The sequence below is a fragment of the Lepidochelys kempii genome, chromosome 1, assembly GCF_965140265.1.
Source record: "Lepidochelys kempii isolate rLepKem1 chromosome 1, rLepKem1.hap2, whole genome shotgun sequence".
Lineage (NCBI taxonomy): Eukaryota > Metazoa > Chordata > Testudines > Cheloniidae > Lepidochelys > Lepidochelys kempii.
The window spans coordinates 108,251,823-108,276,157 of record NC_133256.1 but is presented as its reverse complement, the minus strand read 5'-3'; the positions used below and the strand labels follow the sequence as shown (position 1 = coordinate 108,276,157).

At 42.9% G+C, this 24,335-nt stretch overlaps 1 long non-coding RNA gene across 1 annotated transcript; it reads right to left on the bottom strand.

Annotated features, from left to right (window-relative positions):
- Nucleotides 1-1,988: 1,988 nt before the first annotated feature.
- Nucleotides 1,989-21,847, bottom strand: LOC140904937 (uncharacterized). The gene is made up of 5 exons (XR_012156684.1): nt 21,791-21,847; nt 14,500-14,610; nt 8,213-8,282; nt 3,100-3,218; nt 1,989-2,105 (listed from the first exon to the last, which is right to left on the bottom strand). It is a non-coding gene; the product is annotated as an uncharacterized lncRNA (long non-coding RNA).
- Nucleotides 21,848-24,335: the final 2,488 nt, after the last annotated feature.

Here is a 24,335-nt window from a genome sequence, read left to right as displayed (position 1 = left end):
GTTGCAGTGGGGGAGGTTTAGATTGGATATTAGGAAAAACTTTTTCACTAAGAGGGTGGTGAAACACTGGAATGCGTTACCTAGGGAGGTGGTAGAATCTCCTTCCTTAGAGGTTTTTAAGGTCAGGCTTGACAAAGCCCTGGCTGGGATGATTTAACTGTGAATTGGTCCTGCTTCGAGCAGGTGGTTGGACTAGATGACCTTCAGGGGTCCCTTCCAACCCTGATATTCTATGATTCTATGAATCATGCCCTGACGGGCCACCGAGGAGTGCTACAGAGGCAACCCTGTTACTGATTTATTTGAAGCCGTCCTGAGATAATTTATGAATGCTGCATGTTGGCCTGGTTATTGGGATGTTTACTGTATGAATATATTGGTTTATTGCAATAGGAGGCTGCCTGGAAAAACAGGCAGGAAAGAAAAATATGGTTCAAGGCAGCCACCTCTCCATTAACACTTTTGAGTTATTAAGGGACAATGCCAGAACTATTAGCTTTGATGATTTTGCCCCTGTCTCAAGCCCAACTTATAAAACTGGTTCTGAGCAGGGAAGGAAAAGGTGCATGAATGGCAAGGAACAACTGTAGCAGCATTTAAATAAGCACACACTCTCAAGAGAGGAACAGTAGTTTCATAGATTCAAAGATTCTAGTTGTTCAGGGGAACCAGTCTGAGGCAAAGCTGGGGTGTCTGGAGAACCTAGGCCTGCCTAGGTCACTATCACAGGAAGGCTGAGTTTCAGGTAAGAGATAGACATGCACGTAGGCAGTTGTTTTAAAATCCTTTTTTCTCTAATGCTTTATTCCAACTGATAAAATAGACTATGCTTTGGCTTAATAAGGTTGCCTCATCACTATGTACCACTGGTCACACACCTGAAGGTGCCCAAATTCAGTCGGACCTATGCGGTAACAACCGTGGATACACAAGGTACCGTAGCCCAAGCTCTGGTTGAGGAATGGGAGAACTGCAAAATTCTGTCCCAAGATATATAAATGTATGAGGCTGGGCACCTGAAGGGATGCTTTCTGAGAGGGGGGCGGGGGAAAGATGCAGCTGGTCCTGCAACCATTACACCATCTTTTTGGCTTCTAAGTCAACTCTGGAAAGTATCAAACCTCACAATATCATTGCCACGACCAGCACAACAGTCTAAGACAGTTTAAGTAGCCCTGTCCCAACATGAAATACTGATGCTATCCCCAATCAGGAAAAAGAGACGGGGTCCAGAGATCAAAGTGCATGTCTGCTGACCTGACTGGTGATTTTCCATTGACTCAACTGCAAGCATGAGAGATAGCATCAGAGCAGGATTTTTATATCTTTGGCTATTCTATCCTCTCTCTTTTCCGTGTGTGTGTGTGTCTTAAACCACTGTTGAGCCAAAACCAAACAACAAATTGACAGTTCTCCACAAGGAAGAAATTTAGTATCAGCAAGAGACTTTTAAAACCCACCTTTTGCCCTCTGAAAGACTTTGCTGAACGGAAATGAAAACATTTCCAAAATGAAAAAACACTCATCTCTTGATTTCCATTCATTTTAATGGTGCTTTTTCTGTCTCTACACATGTGTGTTCAAGGAATACTTAAAAGGATGATTTTTGTAGTAAAATCAGGCCAGAGTCACAATGCCCCCCAAACCACAGAGAAATTGGTTTAATATTGTAACAGTAAAGTGCAGGTTCTAGTGGCCATCTGGACACCACTGAGCCCAAGAACTCCTAGTTAAGGGCCTGGTCCAAACCCCACTGAAGTCAACACACAACGACAACCAATTTTGGAAGTTTTGCTTTAAAAACTCTTTCATACAGGGAATTACTCCTAATTGACCAAGAAACACTTTCCAAAAGTCTCTCTCCCCTATGGCCAGTTATGACATGTTAAATAAAGTATATAATGAAATATTAAACAAAATGTATTGTTGTAAGGAATATTTTAGGAGGGCTCTAATTAGTGTTATACCATACGATACACTGCGCAAAATGGAGGAATGTACAATACCACAACTCCATACGGCAATTGGATCTTTTTTTCTTTTTTCTTATTCCAGTTCTTCCAGTACCATCTTTCATTCATCTTTGCCAGCATTTTAACTTTCACCTTATGCAAAAAGATTGCATTATAAAAATAGCAATAGCCTTATTACTCACTTCAGCTTGCAATAGTTAAACATACAGTAGGTAATCTTTTAAACTCAGCTTGATGCTTATGTAATGCAAGAGTTTAGCCACAGAAGATATACAGCATGAGCAGTGGCAATATGAGCTTCACCACAAATCCCCTTTGAGCAACATACAGGGACCACTTCTAGGTGAAAGAGAGAAACTCAGTCTCTGTATCAGTTCAAATTAAATAATGCTTGACTGGCATGGGAAGCTATGCAAGTGTTGCCCTAGTGACATCATTGAAACTGTCCATGGAGCTTTGTCAGTTAGTGCCAAGTCTGACAATGTGTTTTGGTGACAGTCACTTGACTGAGAACAAACTCATTTCAAGCAATGAGTAACTGGAATTTCTCAGCTGTTTGGTGGTTCAGAAGTGAAAGTTTTAAAAAGAACAGGCCTCCCCCAGGGAAAGATCAAGACCCTATGGCACCACAGTAGTGGACTGTGATGTCCGTGCTGACAATATGGCACCTTTGAGAGCACTAAATTAAAATTAAAAAAAAAAAAAAATTAACAGTCACTGCCACAGCCCAGCCACAGGAAAGCTGAAATGCAGCCATAATATTTGTTATGATTTTACAGACTGGGCCCGTTTGGTGACCCAATGGTAATGCTGTGCACTAACCAGGAAACTTGGGTCAGTTCCCAGTTCTGGTCTTTTGCCCTCTAGGCTAGTCAGTACTAGAAGTGCTTCAGAGTCCGTGCTGCTAGAGGAGAGCTTCTAATTTAAGTGTTTGCAATGTAACGTGTTTCTCCAACTCTGTTCCCCTACCCTCCTTTCCATTTGCCCCATCTCATGCTTTTACGTCTACCTAGCATTCTTCTATACATTGATTTCTTTTACTTTTCAAGCAGCACTACTGCACAACATGCAAAGAGAGTGCCTAGGAACATTCATTATACTTAGTATAATAAAAATATGGCCTTACTTTTTGAATCATCAGAGCTAATTTTTCCTTCCTGTTGTTGCTCCTTGTCTTCTTCATTAAAATAAGTAGCAGTGGGATATAGTTCTGGCACATTTCTTCTCCTCTTCTCTACCAGAAAGCTAAATGAAATGATTTCCTGATTTAATTGTTGTAGCACTGTTAGTTTAACAGCACACTTCAGACTATGCGCAGGGAGAGAAAGGAGCATTATCTCTTACTTAGAGTATGGGATTTTGAACCAGGAATGCTGACATTCTAATTCTGCCTCAGAAACAACTCCCCCTGGGGTCCTGAGCAAGTCATTGTTTCTGGGTCTGTGGAGGAGGGAGTGTGATTATACTAACTGCTCTACTTCACAGGGATGGAAGGAGGATTAGCAATTCATATTTATAGAGTGCTTTGAAGATGAACAGTGCAAAGTATTACCACCACCCTGTGTCAGTGTGGTACTGCACAAGGTGAGACTCCTCTTTTTCTGCAACACAATGCCCAGGCCTTGAGACAATGCCCCAATTCACCTCCCTGCCTTAAGTCTGGCTTAACTGGTAATACAAAACCAGCAACATAACATACATCTCCCTGAGCATGGCTGTCCCTAAGGTTTCAATCTCCCCAGTCCTAGCCCCCTAGAGTCCTCCCTCCAGAAAAGACTCCACCTACCTTTATTCCAGGTGGAGTTAATGAACTACATCGGCCACAAGTATTTATCAGCACGACTTCAGCATCTTTAGGCAGGTTTCTAACCCCAACTAAGAGGCTGGGCAAAATAATAGCCCTGCCTCAAGGATGTTCTGACTACATGGAGAGCACACTCATAATATGGGTATCACGGGAGGTACGTAAAGATGTATGTTTAGTTTTTGTACAAGTGTTTGTAATGGATAAAGATTCCCTCTAGTAATTATGGTTCTGGATGAAGGCAAAGAGGCGTTGGTTAGAGCAGCGGTTTTCAAACTTTTTTTCTGACCCAGTTGAAGAAAATTGTTGATGCCCGTGACCCAACAGAGCTGGGGATGAGGGGTTTGGAGTGCGGGAGGGGCTCAGGGCTGGGGCAGAGGGTTGGCGTGCAGGGGTGAGAGCTGTGGGGTGGGGCTGGGGATGAGGAGTTTGGGGTGCAGGAGGGGGCTTTGGGTTGGGGGGGAGGGGCTCAGGGCTGGAGCAGGAGGTTGGGGCACAGACTTATCTCAGGCAGCTCCCAGTCAGCGGCGCAGTGGGGGTGCTAAGGCAGGCTTCCTGCCTGTCCTGGTGCCCTGGAAGCAGCCAGCAGCAAGTCCAGCTCCTAGGCGGACATGCACAAGTGCTCTGTGTGGCTCTCACCTGCAGGTACCCCCGTCCCCTAGCTCCCATTGGCTGAGAACCAGCCAATGGGAGTGTGGAGCCAGTGCTCGGGGTGGGGGCAGCACGTGGATCCCCATGCCCCCCACACACACACACACCCCTTGGATCTGGACCTGATGCTGGCCACTTCCAGGGCGCAGTGCAGTGTCAGAACAGGTAGGGACTAGCCTGCCTTAGCCGGGCTGCACCGCCTACGGGACTGAGCCGCTGCGACCCAGTGCCTTACATTCCGTGACCCAGTACTGGGTCACGGCCCACAGTCTGAAAACCACTGGGTTAAAAACTCTGTGTTGCTTTATTCCCTGCTTTTCCTCCTGAAGAGCCTTTCTGGTTGGGAAAGTTTTCGCAGGTGGAAAAGAAAAAGGAACCTTAGGGCACGTCTACACTAGCAGAGTGACAGAGCCGGCAGTTACAGTGCTGCTCAGAGACCGCAGAAGGGAAACCGCTGTTGTGGTTCACTCTGACAGCTGCCTGCGCAATAGCGTGTTCACACTTGCGGCACTTGCAGCGTATTCGGAGCGGCGCACTCTGGGCAGCTATCCCACAGAGCACCTCTTTCTCTTTTGCCGCTAAGACTTGTGGGAAAGCGGAGGAGGTCATGGGGCATCCTGGGTCCAGTCCCAATGCCCTGTGATGCATTGCTTCGCTTCCCATCAATCCCTGTGCTTCTGTCCGCATTTGGCGCCATCTTTCAACGGTTTGTGTACTGCGCACCCTGCAGGAATGGATCCTGCACTGCTGACCCGTATGCTGCTCACTCTGACCAACACGTCACAAGTGGCAGTGGAGTTATTCCTTAAACTACAAAGGCAAGAGGAGTGTGACATTGATCTCGCCATGCATAGTAGCTATGGCACAAGATTGCTTGTGGCATTCACTGAGGTGCTGACCAGAGTGGAATGCTGCTTTTGGGCTCGGGAAACAAGCACAGAGTGATGGGATCACATCGTGATGCACATCTAGGATGACGAGCAGTGGCTGAAGAACTTTTGCATGAGGAAAGCCACATTCATGGGACTGTGTGATGAGCTCTCCCCAGCCCTGCAATGCAAGGACACGACAACGAGAGCTGCCCTGTCGTTGGAGAAGCACGTGGCGATTGCACTGTGGAAGCTGGCTACTCCAGACTGCTACCAATCGGTCGCTAACCAGTTCAGAGTGGGAAAGTCGATCATTGGAGTCGTGTTGATGGAAGTGTGCAGAGCCATTAATCGCATCCTGCTCCGAAATACCGTGACTCTGGGCAACGTGTGTGACGTTGTGGATAGCTTTGCACAAATGGGCTTCCCTAACTGCAGAGGAGCGATAGATGGCACGCACAGTCCAATTCTGGCACCGGACCACCTAGCCACCGAGTACATTAATCACAAGGGGTATTTCTCAATGGTTCTCCAGGAGCTTATTAGCTGAATAACCTAGCAGTTTGTGTATACCAGTGGTTCTCAAAGCCGGTCCACAGCTTGTTCAAGGGAAAGCCCCTGGAGGGCCAGACCAGTTTGTTTACTTGCCGCATCCACAGGTTTGACCGATCACGGCTCCCACTGGCCACAGTTTGCTGGTCCAGGCCAATGGGGGCTGCGGGAAGGGCAGCCAGCACGTCCCGCGGCCCGCACCGCTTCCCGTGGCCCCCATTGGCCTGGAGCGGCGAACCGCGACCAGCCGAACCTAGTTCAGCCTTTCTGATTAAGGATCCCTACACGTGACCATAGTAAGGTCTAAAGCATGAGGAACAACACAGAAACCTTCAGGCAGGATCTTGGTCCAGTGTCCTTCTAGTATAAGATCCCTCGGGGACATTACGTCAGTGGGGAATCAACCACAGTGGAGCCTTGCTCCACCATACCTCCTCTCTTCCCCACTGCCTTCCCACTCCCTGTCCCCAAGATACCCTTCTCAACCTCCCATGCCAGGTGGTGCTGCTCTGGTGTAGGAAGCGAGGAAGTCATCTCCACTAGCTTTACACTAGTGGAGACTTCCCCTACCCAGCAGGAATTCTGGATCATGCTCCACCTGTTTAAAAAATCAAGTGAATGTGACAGACCAGCAAATCCAGCCATCTGTGTTACTATTCCCAGTGAAGAACTTGTATGGAAGAGGGGAATATTGACAAAAAAGAAAGCTCTTTGCCATCCACCCACTGAACATGGCAGAGAGTATTTTCCTCAGTATATTCACAGAAAAATCCTCTATTAGAACTTATCAGAGAAGCTACCTGAGAGGTTGGCATTTTTTGAATGAATGGGGGAGAATACTATATAAGGCTCTCAACTGGTTGATGTTCATTCTTCTTAAAAATGTGATCAGTCCCTTTAGGTTAGAATTCATGACAATGCTCCGCTTCTCTTAACAGTGAGAAGGCTGTAGATGCCACTGCAAAAGAAGACAATGGGGCAAGAGGAGGGGCCCTTCCTGCAAAAGCATTCCCCAGAATAAATGGAATTACCAAAAGTGTTTCATTATTTTAGATCATTCCATTGTATTTATGTTTCTTCTCTTTTGATACTTGAGTCCTTAATTGTCTAATTTTCTACCCTTCCAACTTGAGGCACTGAGTGATAATGATATGTTTTGCCTTAATGGATCAAATGAACCTTAGGTACCAAATCATATCATTTCCTACACACTAGCTGCATCAAAAATAAATCTAAAAACATCAGGGAGTTGTTTGATTCTTTTTTCTTTACCCGTCTCTGTTCCTAGATTATAATTAATGAAGCTGCAGGCAATCTGTCAGAAAACCAAGGTTAAGTGAGTTGTGCCGATAGAGCAACTAACAATTCAAGGCTGATTTGCTTGCGTGAGCCAAATAACGCAAGTGACATCTTGATAAGTGATCGGGTTTAACAAAATATTCTAGATGCTTACAAAGCTTTTGATGAGGTGACAGCTTTGTTGAAAAGTCTCTTAATGCCCTTTCTAAACAGAAGAAATTGGTTATTTATTACAGACCCTATGTGTACTATATTTCTAGGTTTTATATCGAGTAAACAAGTTTAAAAGTATTGAAGTTTGATGTTATACTTACCTAACAGGTACAGGGCTCTCTAAATTTAAATTCACACTTCTTGGAGCACAGCCTTCTCCTTCTCCTCAGCTTTCTATCTAGGTACTCATATGGCCCACATCACCATAACATCTTAGTCCCTCACAAACATTAGAGGGACATAAATGTCTCCTCACTCCTGTTAGGTAAGGTACAAATGGAGAACTTCACATGGAGACGTAAAGTTACTTGTCACATCACAAGACAATGGCAGCACTGTGCACAAAACCCTGATCCTCTAAGTCCCGGTCCAGTGTTTTTACCATCCTTTCCCACCCTAAAATGTCAGCCAGCAATAGGCCACTAAACATGTGGATTTAAAAAAAAAAGAGGGATTTAACCCAGACTTCCTTAATGCCACAAGTCTTCTAGATATGATTAAGTATCTATCATTTCTCTCAATCCTTCCTTAAGTGGTATGGAGTTGTAATCAACCTCTGTCACCCTTTCTTCAGGACTGAGAGGAGTTAGTCTCAATGAATCACCATCAAGCTTACATCGCAGATTAAGGTGTTCAAAATAGTTTTGTCATGGCTCATACTATAGATAACTCTCTGAAACACAGTAGTGTTCACTGAACATTCCCTGGGCGACTAACAGACTTGCCTGTAAATCAAATGACTCAGCATCTGGCAAAATTCCCATGTATTTTGAATCAAGTCATGGGGCATTTTCATTTTATATTGTCTGAGTGAAACAATTAAATTGATTTTATAATATCAAAGTACTCACCTGTGGAATACAAATAAAATGAAGGATCCCATGATGAGTAGTATCAAGATGATGAACACTTGCATGTATGCTGAAAAATAATTGCATTTTAGTGTCATCTAAAGCTCTCACAGATTTTTTCTTCTTCTTCAACTACTACTTGGGACAGCCTGCAGATTAAATACAGGAACAGTATGGAGAGTGCTGTACTAGCTGCATGCACTAATCTTTGAAATAGCAGCAGCTTTTCGCAGCCAGTATATGCTCTCCTTTGTAAGGTCTAAGACACTCAGCTGGTCTCAGAAGCTATTGTTTGGAGTCTGGATTTTTCTGCCGAATATTGATGCCATTAAACTAAGAATCCTGTTTAGTTTACTTTAAGGGATTATTCTTCACCTCTCTCCTTTGATTTGCAAATAAGACATGAAAGCAACTTCAAAATGCAACCAGTTTCTAAAGGAATTCCCCTTCATGCCTTTTCTCAGACATGTAGACATACAGTAGCCATTGATGGCAATGTGTTTGAATTCCCAAGGTATCACAATAAATGTATATACACTCACCCATAACCAATTTTTAATGAAATAGTTTATTCTGAACAGAACTCTGTTGGAAGTTAAAATTATTGTACAATTAGATATTCAAGGGAAAAATTTCAATTTTGATGAATCAGCATTTTCCAACAAAAAATTGTTTTGTTGAAAATGTTCCAGTCAGCTCCAATAAGAAGGGGATGTGCCAGTTCAGCACATTGTCAGGAGGCCTACGTTAGCAAGGCTTCTACTGAATCCTGAACTCTGCCGCCCGCACCTCTAGGAAAAAATCCACAAGGTTATAGTGGCCCAGCTGCTACAGAGGAGCATAGATCCCTAGGTCACTGAAAATGAACAGGGAGAAGTAGAAAAGCTATTTTGCACAAAGTGCAGACCAAATTATCAGGATGAAGCACTGGAGCAAACACACATGGGCTTGTTTCACAAAGAGGAAGAGAAGGAGGAAGATAAAAGCATGTAAAAAACGAACAGTATGTAGGGCCAGAGAGCCTTCTAGTGCAAAGAACCTAGAAATGGAAAATTAGGTCAGCTAGTCCACCCCCCGCGGTTAATACAGGACCATCTCCAGCTCTATGCTTACTACCCTTTTGTCCAGTCTAGATTAAAATCTACCTAGTAAAAGGGATTCCACCACTCCCGTTATTTCACAGGCTAAATGATGTCACTATCAAGAAGTTTTTCTCAACATGGATCCCAAATGTCCCTTTTCTTAGTTACATTCCATTTCATTCCCCCTGTTTATCACACATACTCCCTCTCCATTTTATTACTGAAAAAAAAAATCCTCTCCCTTCTTGGTGTTAAACTTTTCTGTAGTATTTTCAGATTCCTCTCACACTTAGTTGTCACTTAGCCAAGCTATTCATATTTAGCTTGCTTAATCGTCCATGGTAAATCAATGCATCATCCCATTAAAAAGTTCATTATTGCCTCTCTGAATACCTTTGACCATTTTCCATCATTGTTTGCAGTGCTATTGTAGCCATGTTGGTCCCGGGATGTGAGGGAGACAAGGTGCATGAAGTAATATCTTTTATTGGAACTACTTTTGTTGGTGGAAGATACAAGCTTTCAAGCTTCACAGAGCTCTTCTTTGGGCCAGTGTCACAGCTAAATATAAGGTGGGACAGATTGTTAAACATAAAGGTGTTAACATAAGTAGCAAAAGATCATGTAAAATGAAGTGGACAATTAACACCTTTGCAGGCATAGGACAAAGGAGGGTTAATAGGTTACAAATTCTTGAAATGAGCCATACAACCAGTTTCTCTGTTTAGTCCAGAATTTTTAGTAGCTAGCAGAGATATGAATTCAAGTTCCAAGACTCATCATTCAGAGGTGTTGTGCGGGTTTCCTTTGAGGACGAGGACTGAGAGATCATATATAGTGATCACTTTGTGAAAAGTATTCGCTGTTGGGTAAAATAGGGCATTTTTGTCTTATTTTTCTGTGTGACTGGCATTAGAGAGTGTAGTGATTGTCTGGTTTCAGACACATAGTTGTGGAAATTGATGTGCTGGATAAGGTACACCATATGTTTTACAGGTATATGTAGGACCATGGATCTGGAAAGGTGTATTCTGGGGTTATTGATCATTGTAGCAGTGGAGATATGTCTACAGGTTTTGCATCTATTGTTCTTGTAGAGAACACTGAGTTGGTGTGTCCTGGTCTGTGGCAAGCTTGTGTCTGATGAGCTTTGAGAGGCTGGGAAGATTGTCTGAAGGCCAGAAGAGGGGGTTCAGGAAAAATTTCTTTCAGGATGGCATCCCCATCAAGTATGGGTTGAGGTTGTTTGATGATACCCTGTATGGGTTCCAATGTGGAGTGGTAGGTGACAACTAGGGGTGTGTGGTCAGAGGGAGATTTATTTCTGTATTGAAGCAAGTTCTCTCAGGGTATGTTGGTGATCTGGTCCATGATGCAGCACACCACACGGTGTGTAGGACCCATGGATCTTGAAAGGTGTGTTATGAGGGGTGTTGCTATTTGTAGCACTGGAGAGATGTTTGCAGGTTTTGCATCTGTTGTTCTGGCAGGGTCTGGTGCTGCTTTGAGTTTCTGTCCTGATCTATGGGGAGCTTGTTTCTGGTGATGAAATTGGCATGGGTGGGGGTGGGGGTGGGGGTTGAAGACCAGAAGAGAAGGTTCAATAAAGAGGTCTTTCCAGATGGGGCACTAATCAATGGGTTATAATTGTTTGATGATCCCCCGTATGCATTCCACTGTGAAGTGGTAGGTGACAATTAGGGTGTGCAGTTGGAGGTGGGTTTTTTTAAATATATTAAAGCAGGTTCTCTTGAGGTATGTTGGTGACCCATTTCATGATGAGATCTCCTGCTGTGGTAAAGTGTGAGAAGATGAGATACTGCTGTGAGAAGATGAGATACTGGACTAGAAGGATCGCTGGTCTGCCCCAGTATTCTGTGGTATTTAAGTGCCTGGCTGTGGATAACAGATTTCTTGGTGTGTCTGAGGTGGTTACTGGATCTGTGGAGGTAGGTGTGGTGATCTGTGGGTTTCTTGTATATAGTTGTCTGAAAGGTTTCATCGTGAAGTTGATCTTGGTGTCAGGAAGTTGATGCTGGTGAGGGAGTGTTCCAGAGAGAGTCTGATAGATGGGTGGTGGTGGTTGAAGTTGCAATGGAAATCTTTGAGGGAATTTAGGTCTTCTGTCCAGAGGATGAAAACACCATCTGCGTATCTTAGGTATATCATTGGTCCAGAAATTCTTCTTCAAGGTGGTCTGTGAAGAGGTTGGCATATCAGGGAGCCATCCTAGTACCCACGGCTGTTTCCAGGGTTTGGACAAAGTGTGTGTTGTTAAATGTAAAGTTGTTATGGCTGAGGATGAAATGGTTGAATTTGATGATGTGTTTGGGGTGGATGTCTGAGTGGGGTACATTGTCTTGTAGATATTTTTGGTGAGGGACACTGAAGTACAGGAAGGTGACATCCATGGTGGCAAGGCTAGTGTTCTGAAGGAGGTTGTGCTAGACATTAAACATACTACACTCAGAGACACTGATTTTATGGCTCATTACAACAATTTGTAACCTACTCTTCCTTTCTCCTATGACTGCAGAGCTGTTAATTGCCCACTTCATTTTATGTGATCTCAAGCAACATATGTTAACCCCTAATGCTTAACAATCTGTCCCACCTTGTATTTAGCTGTGATACTCTGATTAATATTTTCCAGACCTGAAGAAGAGTTTTGTGAAGCTGGTCTCTTCCACCAGCAGAAGCTGGTCCAATAAAAGATATTACCTCACCCCCCTTATCTCTCTCATACCTTTGACCATGTCTTTCTGATAACAAGGTCCTCATAACACAACATTCCAGGTCTCAGTCACGTAGAAACAGACTGTATTACAGGAGTACAACCACCATAGAGGCAGAGGCTATTTTCAGCCCACTATCTCACACCTTTATGTCTTCTGGCATTAGTCATTTCAAGATTTTTCCCTCCCATTGAGTATGTGCTTCAAATTTTTTTCCTTACATTTTTGCAATCCTATTTTATGATTTTTCTGTCCATGTTATTTTCTACCTATCTTGTCCATAACACTTCTCTCATTCCTAACATGCCATTTTCTAGTGCTGTGGTTTTAAGTAGAGGAAGCTGAAACCAGAGCTGAATTCTCAGAAATGCAAATAAATCTAAAAAATTCAGTGTACTAATTGCAGAATATAAGCCTAAACATAATGCTGAATGGGATGAAACAGCTATGGCCACAATCCTTAGTTCTTCTCCAAATTAGCAGATTTCTCAAAGATTAATAACAGGCATAATTTAGTATCTAGGATCTGACATGCGGGGATTTCTTATGTAATCTGGGATTGCAGTGTCTCCCTCAAAAATCATATATTGTGTCACACCTACAGTTAGGGAAAGCTGGCACACCACTACCTGTCAGCATAGATCCGTGGAGATCATTTTGTTGATAAATGGTATAGTCAATTGCTTGACCACACTTTGGTTCATTATACTCAAGAGACAAAATAACCAACGTCCATTGAATTTATTGCTATAAACCAGTAATAATGTAGTACAGGAAAAAGATTTATACCACACCAGTTTTCAGAAAGTCATCTTATACAGTGAAATTAATTCACCTTACACAGAAGGTGTATTCCCAAAGTTATACATTTCAGCTGGTATTTTTTATCTGATGATTTGACAAGTTATACATCTCTTTACACGGCTCTAAAATCCAACCTGTTTGTCACAGTTCCCTAACTTCTTGTTCTGTTCCTTCCCTACCTTGTACTAAGACATAGAACAAATGTATCTTGATTTTGACAAGTTTCCAATCTGCTTATGCCAAAGCTTACTTCAGCGAATGCAAGGCATTATAGGATACTTAGCACAAGAGAAGAGGATTATAGTAAAGATATAGGACAATTTAGGCTATATAACTGCTATGTTATTTGTGCTTAATGCATACTATTGTATATATGGTACAGATAATGCATATTATTTTAGTACATATTGTGATAAAGTCCCGAGCCTGTATTGGTGGGTCCCGCGCTTTTGGGCGGTTTCAGTTGCCTCAGAAACTTGATAAGGCCCCAACCTAACCTCCCTTTCTCAGTGTAGCAGCAAGAGTCACAGCCTATTGAGTTACTTTCATCACCGGCCAGTATGGGAGACGGGAAGGGGGAATACCCTCCTTAGAGCTCAGTAGGCACAGTTCGGCTTCCTGCCTGGACCGAGTCCTGCTTCCCTTCTCCAGGGGATCTCTGTAGAGTATGGGGAGCAGGAGGGAACTCGGGCATGGCCTCTGCTCCGGGTTCCAGCCCAGGGACCCTAATGGTAGCAGCTGTTGGTGGCTTTCCCTTCACCACTGACACTCCTTTGATTCTTAGGCCACTTCCCCCATGGTCCCCTTTTCCTAGCTTCACCCTTACCTCAGGATTCAGCAATGCTTCTTCTCCTCCAGCTCCTTTCACTTCAGCCTCTTGGAAGGCACTAGAAGGAGAGCTTTTAAACAGTGTAAGTGGGACCTTGATTGGTTCCACCTGTGTCCATTAGCCTAACGCCCTTAACTGATTAATTGGCGTCAGGTGTCTTAATAGGCCTGCAGTAGCCTTTGTTTGCTTATCCAGGGAACAAGAGCCTGCTCATTCTGAAGGCTGATATACCTGCCTTCCAGCACTCTCTTATATTCTTCTGGTCTGAGTCTGTCACAATATATTATAGTCAAGGGGACACCTTTGCCAAATTAATATATGAAACAGTGGTGAAGGCCTTTATATGTGATTTCAAGTGTTTTACCAAACTGCATGAGCAACCATACATAATTAGCACAGCTAAAATTAATACACCTTGTAATACATGCAAAGCTTTAAATGCAACTTTTATTCAATGTGGGAAACCAGTATTTGAAGATCCCCATCATAGATAAGGTCATTCAAGGCTCGTTTTGCCTTGTGCATGTCATTGCCAATTCGAGTAATGTGCATGTATTTGTGATCTAGTAATATTTTTAAATTTAAAATAGGTGGATTAATATGCACATTAAAACAGGTAGGTAAGTTTCAACTACACGCTGATATTAACCAAGTCAACGGAAAGACTCTTGTTCATATCAGTGGGCCTTGGAGAGGCTCATAACTTGCTCCCAAATCCTGCCGCCTGAGGAATGAGAGATTTGAGGAAAGTACACAAAAGAAGAGTTAAGGTCACTTTAAAATTACAAACAAGGTCTTGGATCTGGAGTATATCATATTGCTATTCTAAATACTTACATGGCACTGCTTTCCTGTAGCAAATTTGTTTATGGAAGCAACATCCTAATCCTGAACACTGGACTCTTGACACATTTTCGGAACATATTTCATAAAGAGGAAGCTCACAAACTACAAAAAAACAAAACACTAAAAATAAAGCAACAGACTTAACATTAACTTTTAATGTAATTCCATTAAAAGTAGCATTTTTTCATTACACCATTAAAAGTGAAAATTTAGCTAAGATATAGAATAAATTAAAATTTATGAGCAAACAAAATAAGACAATATTCTTCAGTGGAGGGCTTCTGCCAGTGCCAGCCTGAGTACTCTGTACACTGAAGCAGAAGACAGGCACTGAATACAACAGAAATTTTGGAATTCAGTTTGTAATGTATAATTATTTCAAATTTAAATGTTCTCCAAGTTTAAATTATCCATATCATGGGATTTTCTTCTTTAAGATTTTAAGTGCATGTAATGAGAGAGAAATTTTTACTCCAACTTTGACAGAAAAGATAGATAATGAATATGTGATGTACTACAGGAGAAGATTAATAAGAAAGAAAGAAAGAAAGAAAGAAAGAAAGAAAGAAAGAAAGAAAGAAAGAAAGAACCGAGACATTTCCTGGTAAATGACATTTTCAATACATTCAACATTTGCAGTAAGAAGGTGTTGGTATTATAAAGTGGAAATGGGAAGTCAAAATCATTTTGACAAGGTAATAAAAATTCTGAAATAAAATTCAGACACATATACAGACACATCAAATGGACTACATGGGAAATACTGCATAATAGGATGGAAAAGAGCAAGCGGAATGCACCATAAGCACTTCCCAGCTGCAAAACAAGCACTAAAAAAAAACACATATAAATTAAAACAAAGCAACATGCATCTCAATAGCAGTTTTATAATAAAACATAATTGGAAGCATCCATAGCCCAGAATCATGGATTTGCTCACATCTATCTGTTCATAATCATGGTGCATGATGGGAATTCGAAGTCCCGTTTTCAAATACCATTGTTGTTGCAGTCTTCCTCAAAAATATTTTTAAAATGATCCCATTTTAAAATGACCTTATGAAAGATATTTGTATGGTTGGTCATTAAATCAGTGTTGCTTCACACACACTGCAAATCGCACAAGAATTTAACATTAGCACATCGGCACTGCAAGGGTCCTGGAGAATCATGACGAAGCAGAAATAAAGCACAATTTTTAAATAAAAAGAACAGGAGGACTTGTGGCACCTTAGAGACTAACCAATTTAATAAATAAATAAATTGGTTAGTCTCTAAGGTGCCACAAGTCCTCCTTTTCTTTTTGCGAATACAGACTAACACGGCTGTTACTCTGAAACCTGTCAATTTTTAAATAGTGGGGTGATTAACTATTGGAACAATTTACCAAGGGAAGTGGTGGATCCTCCATCACTTGAAACATTTAAATCAAGACTGGATATCTTTCTAAGAGATATGCTCTAGCTCAGCCAGAAGATATGGGCTAATTTTATTGCCTTTGAAAGACTGAATCCTGCTTAATTAAGCCTTGCTTTTACCTCTGAAACAGGCAACAGTAGCTGTGCAACTCCCTATAGCACCGTCCAACATGCCTAGAACCCTGGCTTTGGTGGATGAGAGGGTAATTTAGTTCATCTACCCATCCATTCAGTCTTTTCCCTTCCAACAAGAACCCCAATTATTGTTTCCCCTCTAAAATGTCTAGGTATTGTAATGACCCTTATCACCACAGTATCTTGATGTATCCATTCGAGATGATAGTTTTCAACGGAATATTGAAGCAGTAGCTATGTATGGCTTTTCAGTGACAATTGCTGGCACTAGGCTACCTAGGTAGCAGAGAGCCTGTCGAATTTCAGCAGACTTGGTCCTGAGTATCTGAGCACTACGGAGCTCTTCCATAGGCTAAAATCAAAAATTTTGAGGCAATCTGGCTAAACACTTCAAAGTGAGCTGTACTAACAGCCCAGATTATCTATCAGAGGAAAAGACTCAATAAGGAATCATAATATATTTACCACAATATTTTGGGTTTTCTGTAATGTTCAGATCATTTTGTTGAACTCTATTTTCCAGCTGATTTACAAATATGCATAGCTTCCAAGGCCAGAAGGGACATTTGTGATCATCTATTCTAACTTCTTGTACAAACCAGGGCATAGCATTTCCCCAAAACGATTCCTAGAACATTTCTTTTAAAAAAAATCCAATCTTGATTTTAAAATTGCCAGTGGGGGAGAACCCACACAACACTTGGTAAGTTTTCCCAGAGTTAATTATTCTCACTCTTACAAATTTACACCTTATTTCCATTCTGAATTTGTCCAGCTTCAACTTCCAGCCATTGGATCATGTTATAACTTTCTCTGCCAGACTGAAGAGCTCCTTATCAAATATTTGTTCCCCATATAGGTATTTATCAACTGATCAAGTCACCCCTTAAAGTTCCCTTTGTTAGACTCAAGGAGCTCAATCTACCCAAAAAGTCACATTTACCTGCCTTGTTACATTTTAATGTGCTTGATTTCACCCAAGGCAGACTTATACTTAATAACCACCAGGGGGAGCGCCTCAACTATTTATAACATCTATGCAGCTGGCTAAAAGAGCCTGATTTACAATGTGCATAGGCAGATTTTAGGTGTGCTACACATTCCAAAATCAGAATATGCTTTACAACTTTCCAAATAATACACAGATTTGTTTTCTTTTTCTAAGTGATCATGATTTTTTTTAAAATGTAAAAGAATCAGCAATCAAAACAGACAAAGACCCCGATTTTTAAAAGTATGTAGGTCGGTGGTGGGCAACCTGCATGCGGCCCATCAAAGTAATCTGATTGCAGGCTGCGAGACATTTTGCTGACATTGACCGTCTGCAAATATGGCCCCCTGCAGCTCCAGTGGTCGCGGTTCACCGTTTCCAGCCAATGGGAGCTGAGGGAAGCGGCAGGTCGCAGGGATGTGCTGGCCACAGCTTCGCACAGCTCCCATTGGCCACGAACAGCAAACCGCGGCCACTGGGAGCTGCGGAGGACCGTGCCTGCAGACGGTCAACGTCAGCAAAATGTCTCACAGTCCGCAAGCAGATTACCCTGATGGCCTGCATGCGGCCCGCAGGTTGCCCACCACTGATGTAGGTGTTGCTGTGCTAACATTACAATGTCTAACTGATTTAGGAGCCTACATCTCATTTTAAGAAGAAATTTATGCACTCAGGAGCCTAAATCCCATTAGACTCTTACATGCCTAAATCCCTTTTGAAAATGAGATTTAAGCCCCTAAATCAGTTAGGCCTTGAGGCACTGAGTGCAGAGGCCGAAATACCTTTAAAACTCTGGGTCTAAGCGATTTCTTTAGGAGAATGTTTTACATGAGGGGGGTTGGGCTTTTGCCAGATTCTAGAGGGAGATGGGGAAGTGTCTGGAGCTCACAGTTTTCGAATGGCTTCGTAAGGGGTGACATTACATAGCCCGCCTATGGCTCAGTTCTGCCACTTATACATGAAGTTATATCTAACCTGTGAAAATATTTCCCACATCATACTCACAATATATATACAAAACCACGTTCACAGCAGATTTATCTGCAGGAGTCTACTGTATTGTGTTCCCCAGGGATCCACCTTAAAGTGCCAAATGAAGTTTCCTCACTTTACCACAATCACTCTAGGCAGTGGCCCCTAGGAAAAAGGTGAAGTTCCAGCTTGGTCTGGGGAAATTGAGCCTGGAACAAGGGCAGGGATAGGACTCACAGGCCAGGAGGAGACATGGGGAATGGAACACCCCTGGGGTGAGCATATGGGCTCAGTTGTGGGGAGATAATTACCCTCATCCCGCCCCAAGAGGGGGCAGGGTGCGCTTGCCCCAAGGGAGGGGCCAGGTTAAAAGAGTCTGGTCACTCTCAGATGGATGGGCTGGTGAGCGGGACCCTGGATTTGGGGCAAAAGGAACTGGGAACAAAGTGCTGCTATTGAGTCTTGGCTGGGGGACTTGGACACGATGTCCCAGGAAAGGGGACTGGAAAACTACGGTCTTTATGTGTTTACAGTGGGAGCTGGAGAATGGTTTTACTCCAGAGCTCTTGGGGAACATGTATACAATGGTTTTATATCAAACACTGAGAAACTATCATCCTTGTAAGGCCGAACCAAAGGGAACCAGAGGCTGGGTGCACTTTTTGTGCCATGGCCTGACGGTGGAAGGCGCCTGGGAGGGAATCACCCTAGGACAGCTCCCAAAACCCAAGAAAAAAAATGTTCATAAGCATCTTAGGCACTTAGTTCTGGTTGTGCTTCCACCTTTGCAATCATTTCTTTTGCCAATACAGACCCCTCAGCTGCAGACATCTCCACTGCAGCATCTCCCTAGGGTCAGTCTTTCTCCGCTCCCATGCATTTCTATACAGATGAGAGCTTGACTGCAGGCAGCAATGCCTGTAGTTAAGGTTGCTGGACATTTCCCATTATAAGATTCTGTTTTCAGTTGCTTGTAACTTTGTCAAACTTTAACCATGCAGGCTGAAATTTCCCATGCCGGGTGTCTGCAGAAGGCTGACTTTTTATTTATTTATGTTTTAAATCTGCAGCAAAAACAGTTCATCTGTTTCTAAGAACAAGGTTAGGAAAAAATAGAATGATTTTAAGACAGGCTTAAAACAATCTTACAACTTGTATAATGAGCAGGTCTAGCATCCCCATGCTTTGGAGAAGTAACTCAAAATTTGCCGGTGAGTGGGCCTTTATCAGGGATCTGCCTTTTGCCATCTCCCTGAAAATCTCAGGAGACTAGGATATGGAGCCTGTATGTAATTAGACTATATCCTAATGCATATCCACAAGGGGGTTAAATTAAGGTTACACATGTAACCTTAATTCTGGCATTTCTTAATTTTTGAGTGCTTGACTTTGGGTGGTGGCTTCTGTTGTTTCCAGCTACCTCACTACACATAAAACTTAACCTTTTTTTAAGGTAATTTTTTTTGTATGTAATCCCTCAGCTGTTCAGCCCTCTTATTTATTCATTACTTCATCCTCAGACTTCTTACTCCATGGTAACTTCCCTTCAACTCACCACACCAAAAAATTTACATTCTACTAGCATGTACAGACAGAAACCTCAACCACCACATCACCAACTCCACCTCATAAATAGCATTGTGGCAAAAGTGTGAATGAAATGCATACTAAGAGTGATTAATGCAAATGCTTGATATGAAACTCTCCATAGAAAGGCTAGTCATAGGCCCTGTTTACACACAGAAATTACACTGGTTTAATTTAAACCTTGTATTTAAGCTCATTTAGTTAAACCATTACAAATCTCTATGTGCACATTTTTATTTCATTTAGGACTGAATTATTGCAGGTTAGCTAAGTTAGCATTAGCCAGGGTGTTATCTATGTAAGCATGTCCACACAGCCTTTTGCACCAGTTTAACTAAATCCATTTTAAATCACATCTCTAGTTAAACCATGGCAACTTTGCATGTAGACAAGCCCATAGAGGACCCAGCGACAACAACCACTTCCAGACAGTGACCTAAGGGGATTGTGTGGGTTAAGCACTCTCTTGTCTGAACTGATAGTAGCAGAAGAGCTGGCTTCATTGCGCATTTGGTTATAATCAAGCCTGTGTGAGGAGTTCTCTATAGGAATGTCTACACTACCACTGGGAGTGAGCCTCCCAGCCTGGATAGACAGATACATCAGCTAGTGTACTAAAAATAGCCTGTCTACCCACTCCTAGCTGCAGTTTAGACACACCTGCGTTGCAGAGCAGCTGGACTGGAGAGAGGTGATTGCCTAGGGCCACCTAACTAGTCCACATTTAGTGTAGAAAACATGAGTCCAAGGGCTAGTGCTGTTGGCCTAAGGAGGTTTCTCTGGTAAAAAGTGCAGGGAAAAGTCAAGAGATGAGAACAGACTTTGTGGGCACTGAGCAAAGAAGACACAGGTCCAAGGTGGGTCACAGAGATAGGGTTTGACAGAGTCAGGTTTTAGTTGGGCTTTCTGCAAGCAAAGTTGCCAGAGTTCAGTTTTGATGTTGTTTTGGCCACCTCTGTTCAATATAAATAGGACATTTTGTAAATTGGTGAATTACTCTAGAAGATACTCTGGGTCTGTAGCACCAGTTTCTCTCCTGGTGTGGCACTGATCCATCAAAATGTGTCACTGCTCAACAAAAGGGCAGCTAGCTTGTGTTCTCTCTGTGTGTGTACGTATGTATGGGGGGGGGTATGTGTGTGTATATATATATATACACACACACGCCCCTTCTGAAAAGAACCTAGGTGTTCTGTTTGACCCTGAGCTTTCACACTTGCCAGGTTTGTAAATTTGCTCATCACCTCTGAAACACTGTATGGGTAAATAAGGCCCATCTACACTGGGTTTTTTTGCAGCAGTGCAAATTCTAGTGCAGACACTGTACTGGAGGAAAAGAACGTGCACCAGTGTGGCTTACCTCAAGTATTAACAATAAGTAGACAGATCATGAAGTTAGTCCAAATACTTAAAAACACTCTTAAGGTACCCCAGTATCCTGACTAATCTTACATCTTGGCACATTATTGCCTAGAAAGTTATTACTTAGTGTATTGAAGTGCTCAAATAGTCTATGAAGTGGGCTTTCACTTCCTGTAAAAGACTGTTGTGCTTGAAGGTGTTAATCACAGCTAGCATGTGGCTCTTTGATCTATGGACAATCACAGACCTGTTTAAAGCTAAGCACCCCACTCATAGGAGGATCTCTGGAACCCCTTTCTGTGTAGTGAGGTAGCTGGAAACAAAAGAAGCCACCACCCAAAGCAATGGCCCACATGGCAAGGCCAAAGCAGGGCTAAACTATGAAGTGTGAGGCATTATCCTGGGACTGGTTGCAAATGCATGAGCTAGGTGATTGTTAGGCAAGCTGTGTGTGACAGAGGAGAAAACCAGCAGAAAGTGAGAGAAACAGTCTTGAGAGTGGCCCTGGGTGGGAAGCAGAGACAGAAAGAGATAGCGCGCTCTTTGGGCACAGAACTGACTGGAAATGCAGACCTGGGAATTTATAAGCAAGGGAACCGCCTGTTGCTGTCTGTTTCTACTGTGTTCAGAGAAACAGGCCTTTGTTCACTCTTCTTAAACAAACAGGATTAAACAAAAGAAATACTTGGCTAGTATCAATTTCTCCTCCTAATGGAAACTGTTCAGCCCTAGACCCAGATAATGGGTTACTGCTCGAGTGAAAGGGGCAACAATACATTTATTAGCAAAAACATACAAATTCAGCCCATCATCTTACCTGCAAATCCATGCCGCAGAAAATTTGTAGATCTTTTCTTTAACAAACGAGTGAAAGGTTCAGATTTCATTTTACTGCCTGAGTTAGGGGAAATTTTAACAAATGCCCATGGAAGACAGCATAGCATGAGGAAATACAGGTAAAAAATAAACCAGGGATTCAGCCCCGGTACTTGAAGCCTTTTTGTTGGCAACACTAAAGAGAAAAGTTTGTGGAAAGCCGTGAAGGCAGCTGACAGAGAGTTTTAGCCCAGTCTTCTGTATGGCAAATGAAAGCATTCAGAAAGTCAAAGAGAAGGACGTATTTGTGGACAATTAAGCAGGCCGATAGAAATCTAGGGCTCACAGTCAGGCAGATCTTTTTTCTTTCCCACCCACTTCCTGCCTGCCGACGTGCTGCCTCCTTCCTTCCCACCCACAGCTGTGAGGAACCAGAGAATGTGACATCACAGCAGGCTCCCTGTGTTGTCACACTCCTGGTTTGCCTGGGTAGCAGAAGGCTGGAGCATGATTCAGAAGAGGAATCGAGCAGGGAAAGGCAGACACAAGAGAACAGACTCCTCTGTCTTCAGAAGGAAACAACGAGGCCAGTGTTCTGGAGCCAAACCTTTAATAAGGCGCTCCTTCCAAAACATTCCACCTCTGGCAATGACACAATATGTAGGAGCAGGATTTTATAATTGTACTAGGAGAATGAATGCATAATTTGATTTCATCCTGCCAGCCACCCTTTTTGAACAGCAGAAAGGAATGACCCTCTGGGACACTGGTAGAAATGCATCTGACAGACTGCCGGTGTCTGTACTGATGTTAAGGCAGGGACAGACCAGAACAATCCTTATGACTGATTATGGTCACCCTTTTGTTTTAGGATAAGTTATAAAGTCTACTGTGGTTTCCTATATGTATTACAAATTAGGCACTCTAATTAAATATACATTTCTTTGTTTTAAGGTTTAGTAAGTAAGAGACAGGATCTTGTATTGTATCCTCTATGTTAAGGAGATTAGAGGAAGGCTTAAATTTACAATGTCTTTTGCTCAGTATAAACTGACACTGTTTGTAGTCTCAAAGGTCTCTGTAAAAGACTGTGTGAATGAGGAATATATGCATCAGGAAAAGACAAGGTGTGAAGGCCATTGTTATAGCCAGATGGTCAAGGAAGAAGGAGTGAAGAGACTTAATGACATCAGAGAACCATCAACACGCATCCATAACGAAGGAAGGGCAGATTGACGACTCTGAGGTGGAGGCTGGCACCCCTAAAGACAAGACAATTGATTAAATCGAAACCAGGACAGGATGATCCTTTCCGAGGTGTTTTGGAATGTTAACATCAAAAGATAGACCAATTAAGAAGTAACCGGTCACAAACTGACACGGCAAAATCCATAGACTTCAACAGAGAAAAAAAGACTATAAGAACAGGGTGCTTGGCCATGGGACTTTGGTTCGTCTTGCCACACTCCAGGAGCATCGGATCACGACCGACAGAGCCCTGCTCCCCTCAGCGACCAATCTGGCTGGCCACTAGGTTGATCCAGACTCTGGACTGGTAACTGTAAACATCAACTGGCAGGACTGTGCGCATGGTGTGTGTGTGATTGAAAAGCATATGCTAACTGTTGTATTCTCAATAAATGCGGCATGCTGCCTTCTCCCCTATAAAGATCCTGTGTGCTTCTTATGTGGTAATCCCTGGGTAAAATACTTTACCCCTTATCTCTCCTCCTCCTTCCCCACCCCCCAAAGCAACAATCCCAAATCCATTAGCTCCCGGCTCTTCCCCTCACTAAAATCTATTAACCTGATGGAGAGAATCCAGAACGACCCTAGCCCTTCTGTCAGCTGGTATCTAGCTAGGTTTCCCCATCATGCTCATCACCATGGTACCTAAGCAGCTTCCAGCCATGGAAGGGGTTCGTAACACCACAGTTGCTGTGGAGGTAGAGCACAGGAGTTGCAGCAAACTCAAAGAACGTCACGGTTTCTCTATCAAACGAATGGAGGAAAGTCACTCATTTTGACTGTTTTCCTGCAGACCTGATTTATTTCATCCATACTGTAGAGCTCAGACCGCACAGTGGCTCCCTGAACTCCCTTTTCTCTGCTCCCGTCCTGAAGAAGTTCAGCTTTGGGGCAAGGGCCAGTCAATTTATCAGTATGCGGACTGATTTGACCCAACTCCCAGTACGAGCAGGGACCCAGCGTTGGAGACATCGATTGCTGCCTCGTGGCTGAATAGCAGTTTCAGAAGGTCTCCATTGCCTCTGCATCACAAAGGAGGAGACTGCCTCAGCCATCTAACCCCAGGGGAGCACCGTGAGTCAAGCTTGGCTACCTGGATGCATCCCGCTCCACACAAATGTAGCCTCGGTTGTTTTACTTTGTGTTTCTGTTTTATTTACCATATTATTTTTCCCCACCTTATGCAAGAATTTCTCAAATTACAGGTTTCAGAGTAGCAGCCATGTTAGTCTGTATTCGCAAAAAGAAAAGGAGGACTTGTGGCACCTTAGAGACTATGCATCCGATGAAGTGAGCTG